Here is a 6,752-nt window from a genome sequence, read left to right as displayed (position 1 = left end):
ATTGTTAAACCTCAGTTCCTGGAAAGGACAGAGTGAATTCCAGTCCTGGATCTACCCATGACTGACTGTGTTTTCATGGGGATTTAGTTCCCTCATATTTAATATAGGATCTTTAAAGAGTACCTACTTCATAGAGCTTTATATGCCTTAAATGAGATAATCTACAGAAAGTAGTTAACTCAGTTCCTGACATGTAGGACTTCATAAATGATTTCAGTCTTATTATTTTCATCAACCACTAAAACCCTCAGTTTCCCTATCTCTAACTTAAAGATAATAATAAGGCAGTTCATCAGAAAACTAGGTATTGAGTTACCCTATGATCCAGCAATTTCACCTCTCAGTATTTACCCACAGGACCTGAAAGCAGTGACATGAATAGATATTTGCACACAATGTTCATAGCAGTACTGTTCACAATTGCAAAGAGACTGAAGCAACCTAAGTGTCCTAAATCAGAAGGGTGGATAATAAACTGTACATAGATATGATGCAATACTCTGCAGCAGTGAGAAAGAATGAGGTCATGAAGCATATGTCAACATGGATGAACCTTGAGGACATAATGTTGAGTGAAATAAGGAGAGATATTGTATGATACCACTAATGAGAACTCTGTAAAAAATGTAAAACAAGTGTCTTATATTATAGAAATATAGTGTACCCAGAGATAGACAGCAATTATGAAGGGAGAATGATTATCTAGTAAGAACAGATAAGATACTGAGGGTAATCTTAATGATATGGGAATGCTCGGAATGACTATGGTTCATTAACTTTCTTAGGGTATTAGCAATTTAGTTATTTTAGGATATTTGTTTTCCACATTCTTTTGTTTTGTTTTATTTGAATTTCTTTAATTTTGATAAAGTTTTCAAAATAACAAAAAAAATAAGTAAGAGTACCTGGCTGTTTTAATTTCCTAGACTGCTTAAGCGAAATACCATGAAACAGGTCAGGTTAAACAACAGGAATTCATTTGCTCATGGTCTTGAGGCTAGGAAAATGTCCAAATCAAGGCATCATGAAGGTGCTGCTTTCTCGGTGAAGAATGTGGCATCCTGGGCTGGTGATCCTTGGTTTCTCTGTCCCATGGCAAGATACCTGGCTGCATCTCCTGGTCTCTTCTCTTCCAGATTTCATTGATTTCAGCCTGTGTTTCCTGTGATTTTCTCCCTCTATGTCCGAATTTCATTCTCTGATAAAGGACTCCAGGAATAGGATTAAGGCCCATTCTGGCTGAGGTGAGCCACACCTTAACTGAAGTAGCCTCATCAAAGGTTTTAGTCACAATGGGATCACACCCACTGGAATGGATTAGGTTTAAAAACAGGTTTTTCTGAGGTATGTACAGCTTCAAACCATCACACTAGCTCACAGCACTGTGAGGTGTTTGGATTTTCTATTCCTGTGTAACAAGTGTACCCCAAAGTTATTGGCATGAAACAGACCCATTTTATTATGTTCTCAGAATATGTGAGCAAGTGGACAATGAAGGCCTCAGCTAGGGTGATCCAGATGGCTAGGGGTGACTCAAGGAACTGGGGGCTTCTTTGTTCAAAGGACTGGCTCCTGCACTTTGATTCCCTCAAAGGATAGGCTTTGCTGCAACTGTCTACCAGAGTGTCTGTGTGTGTGGTGTCTATATGAGACCTGGGATTTGCACAGGACAAGGCTGGATTCTAAGAGCAAACATCTCAAGGAGTAGTATTCCAAAACCAAGAAAAATGTTTCAAGACTTCATTGGAACCAGACTCAGAAGTCTTGCATTGTTCATTCTGTCACATTCTATTGCTCATAAATGAGTCACTAAGGCCAGTCCTGACACAAGAGGAGGGAAGATTACAATTCTTGATGGAGTAGTAGCAAGAGCATAGTGCAAAATTTGATTGGTATTAGAGACAATCTTATGATCATGTTTGGAAAGCACAACATAGAACAGAGGTTCCATGAAAAAATGCTTGTAATGCACTTAACACAGATATGAACAATAACCCAATATATATAAGAGCCATTGTTATTATTATTATACAGATACTAACAGAGCACAAATCCATGATTTTTAGAGGCTTTTGATCCAGTGTAGGGAAAACTATATAAGGAAATCTGTGTAATCACATGTTAGGATGGAATCCAGTAATGGTTATAACAGGGTCTCTGAGAAAGGAGATGTTAATCTTCCCCATAACTGTAAGCAGAGCCTTTCTGAAGTAGATGAACCTTGAGTTCACTTCATCCAAGGCAGAGGATATTCCTTACACTGAGTCTTGGTGGGCTAGAGAGTCCCAGACAGTTCTGTTCCCTGCTGTTGAGCCCCAGCTTCTTCATGCACTTTGAGAGGCACAAATCTGGGACTTGGCAGCATATAGCAATGTCACTAAGTTGTGTGATTATCCTTATGCAGTGATATTTATAAATGGACATTCTTGCTTTTCTGGCCAGAGGCTCCTCTATGCCCAAAGAAGCAACTCAAAACACTGGTCCTCATTTACCCAGAGATGAAGCAAGGGGGTGGAAAGCCACTTGTGGAGGGTCCACCTGGTTACCGGGGGAAGTGGCCAGCATGAGGGTGCTAGGGGCCAGGTGTAGAATGGACAGTGGCAAAAGGGCACACAAAGAATCTGAAAAACCACTTCATGTCTTCTAACCTTTAGACCCACCCAAATGACAAGCTTTTAGAGGAAAATATGCCTTTAAATTTCACATTGCCAGATACAAACCACAATAAATGTTTAACAAATAAGGGAACAGCCTCTATTGTCTTACCCAAGGAGAAGCCACAGCTTCTCTTCTACATTATAATGTTTCATCCCAGTTTCAAAATCCCTATATCACATCATTCAGTATTTGGGAAAACCAACCAATACACTATAATACCATATCTCATGTTTAACCTGGATGTAAACATGAATGGGCACATGCATGTGCACATGTGCATATGTGTGTGTGTGTGAGAGAGAGAGAGAGAGAGACAGACAGAGACAGAGAGAGAGATGGAGAAAGAGAGAGAGAGTGAGAAAGAGTTAGGGAAGTAGGTTAGTAGGCAGATTTATGGGAACAGAGCCTCATCTTGATTGTCCTAATAGAACAAAACTCTGGAAATATTTTTTATAAAGCCAAAGTTTAAAGGAGTGAACTGGAGAGAAGGCATCCACCTTGAAATGCTCCCTTCATGTCATAGGAGATTGTAATTCTGCTCTTCTTTTTTTCCCTTACAAGATGCCCCAGTGGGAGTTTTACATGAATAAGATGATGTACAAATATGTACGAACTTTTTCCTTTTGCCCCAAGGGACATATTTGGGGCCATTTCCATATTCTTTTAACTGAGTTTGGCTGGAGGAGTTCTAGCCTAGCGTTGGAGTAGTACATTAAATTGTCTGCAGAATGTGGAATGGGTAATACTGGTGTCAACTTTAAAATAGTACTCAAGAAGTCCAAATCAGCTGCCCAGTGGTTTTGGTGTTCCTGAATATCATTTTTCCAAAACTCTTGCATCTAATTTTACCAATGTATGGAATTATTTATGTTATTGCATTCACTAAAGGTATAAATTGCTTTTCAGATAATTTCATTTTTATACTATTTACAGGCTTGCCAATGTCTAATTTGAAATCAATCTGTTCTGAAAAATGTCTATTGCACCATAAATTTTAATTGCCACTAGTAATCCATGAGGGATGTAGAAAGGGAAAGTCAAGGCTTGTGGTGTAAAGGCCAGATGTATTCTATCAGCATGTGCCATTATTGGAGCCAAGACAGAGATGCCAAGGCAATTTAACCATATTCCATTTTCTGCTGACTCTCCACATAATGGGTGACTATTTTAATGTTTCATGTCCCTCTTTCATGAGACACTGGCAGAACAAAGGATGGAGCAAGAGAGAGAACAAGTTTTCCTTGCAGAGAAAGCTATAATGCAGTCATGTACAGCTATTGCCTGGTGCATATAATTTCTCAGATGTTCCAAAAGCCTGTTCACCAGGAAACCTCACTCTCTCCAATTAAATATCATTTAAAATCTTGATAACATTCAGTGGCTAATCAAACTGCAAATTATCCTGAATTTGAATATATCATTTTGGCAAAAGCTCTCTCCTGCATTTAATCAAGGTGCTCAGCAGAGTTATTTTCCTCACTTCTTTCATATCATGGTTTTCACTTCTAAAAATTATTGTTTAAATCAGTTTAATTTTTATGATAGCTGTTAATTAACTAATTCAAAAATACTTGAATTCTTATTGTAGGTCAACAACATCTCCCTTATAAAAAGCCTGTTGAAGCCTCAGCTTCCTGAATGGTTGAGTAAGGGTCTAAGTGAACTTGCTCTCCCACCAAACTAACAAAAATATGGGAAAAATAACTAAAATCAACCATTTCAGAACACTGGCAGTTAACCAAACCCATAGAGCAAATTGAAAATCATCTATGAAATAGAAAGAATTGAACACCAGTAAGACAGCAAGTTCACAACTGAAACTGTGTAAATAGTGGGGTCAGTGATGCTTTAATGTGGATTATTCAAGTTCCCCTCTTTATCCTGATTAATGGCCTGGGAGCCAAAAACAATCAACATTGCAGACAAGAAAGATATGACACCATTTGGGGCTTCATTAAAAGAACCTTTCCAGAGAGTAGCCAATATTTTGTTGCCTTGGAAATTTGTATATTCAGATTGTGAGACTAATTGACTGGACTAAGAGTTTTGCTCAGCAAGCTGGAGGCAAGCTTTCCTCCAGGGCACTACTGCAACAATAGCAAATGGCTGGCAACAACTCAGCTACCCAAGGCTTTGCTTTCACTTGGGGTAAATTAGATCCCATCAGGAAATTTAAAAGGAAATCCTACTGCTACCACAAGGAAAATGGCCAACATACTCATTGGTATACAGCAGACTGTGCACATGCATAACTCTATGTGCATGCCCAGGAAAGATCAATGGAAGGAGAAAGTAACAGGAACTCACTCTGACTGACATTCAGCCCATTGTAAGCATGAAGGAAAAGCTATGTATATCTTATAAGCTACATGATATTTGAAGGCATACCTCCTCACACAGAACCCCTTTGCAAAGGGTAGAAGAAACACAGTCAAGGCATTTAAAGAAAATATCTAACCAATCACTGACTGACCATAAAATTATACTGAACCATGCATGAGCTAAGATGGTGGCATAGAGAGGAATGGAAATCAGTTAGTCCCTCTGGAACAACAAATAAACAAGAAACAGCTATTAAATAATCCAGAATAACTGCAGGGGGACACACAACCATCCACTAATCATGCACTAACCTGAATTGGAAGGAATGCCCAAGAGCACAGCATAAAACTGTAAGTAAAAACTGCGGATCAAAGCTGGGAGTCCCCTCCCCCCATGGCCTGAGCTGCAAAGCCTCGTGAAGCCAGAGAGCAGCTCTCACTAAGCAAATATAGCACAGCTGTGCTCTGAGGTTTTAATTAACAAGTGTGGACTACCTGATATGAATCCCCAAAAAGCAGACAGAGGTTCTGAGTGAAGAATGACATTGGAGAGCTGGAGGGTGGCTGCAGACCTGCCCAAAGAGTGCTTTCTGTCCCTGTTTTGGTTCAGTGGAGAAACCCTCAGCCATTTTCAGTTCCCAGTGCTCTCACCCAGACAAGGGTGGAGATGGCACAGGCAGAGAGAGAGACCACTGAAATGCTGATGACCTCTCCCTAGGGGTCTATCTTCCCTAAAAGAAAAGAGGTGGGGTCCAGCTCTACTACCTGCTGTCCATTCAGAATCAGACCTCACAGCCTGGGGGAAAACAGACATGGGCCACACCTCCTTACACCAGTCTGGAGTTACAGGTGACTGGAAACACCTGCTGGGCAGAAAAGCACAGTGACACGAGGCCTTACAGTGTGTACCAACTTTCTAAGACACACCCTCAGGGAAACTGGATACTGAATAGTTTTTCCTTCTGGGACTGGAGCCCGATTTGGGCTGGGAAAACTTGATTAGGGTTACCAAGGAAACCATGCCTATGCACCACAAAACTAAAACCTACACTAAGAGAAATGAAGTTATGGCCCAAAGGGAAAAATTTACATTTCAACTGAGATACAAGAACTTAAACAACTAATACTAAGACAATTCAAATAGTTTAGGGAGGACATGGCAAAAGAAATGGACCATATAATGAAAACACTGGGCATACATAAGGTAGAAATTGAAAGTTCGAGAAACCAACAGCAGAATCTGTGGAAATGAGAGGCACAATACAAGAGATGAAAGATACAAGCGAAACATACAACAGCAGATCTCAAGAAACAGAAGAAAACACTCACAAACTGGGGAATAAGGCACCTGAAAGCCTACACACAAAAGAACATATAGAGAAAAGAATGGAAAAATATGAGCAAAGTCTCTGGGAACTTAAGGACAAAACAAAAAGCAAGAATGTACATGCCATTGGTGACTGTGAAGGAGAAGAGAAAGGAAAAGGGGCAGAAGCAATAATAGAGGAAATAGTCAATGAAAATTTCCCATCTATGAAATAGTCAATGAAAATTTCCTATCTGTTATGAAAGACATAAAATTACAGATCCAAGAAGCTCAGCATACCACAAACAGAATAAATGTGAAGAGACCCATGCCAAGACACTTAATAATCAGATTCTCAAATGTCAAAGATAAAGAAAGAATCCTGAAAGCAGCAAGAGAAAAGTGATCCATCACATACAAAGGAAGCTTGATAAGACTATCTGTGGATTTCCCAATAGAAACCATGG

The sequence above is a fragment of the Choloepus didactylus genome, chromosome 24 (genome assembly GCF_015220235.1).
Source record: "Choloepus didactylus isolate mChoDid1 chromosome 24, mChoDid1.pri, whole genome shotgun sequence".
NCBI classification, from domain to species: Eukaryota; Metazoa; Chordata; class Mammalia; order Pilosa; family Megalonychidae; genus Choloepus; species Choloepus didactylus.
The sequence above is the reverse complement of the archived record's forward strand: the minus strand, read 5'-3'. Positions refer to the sequence as shown.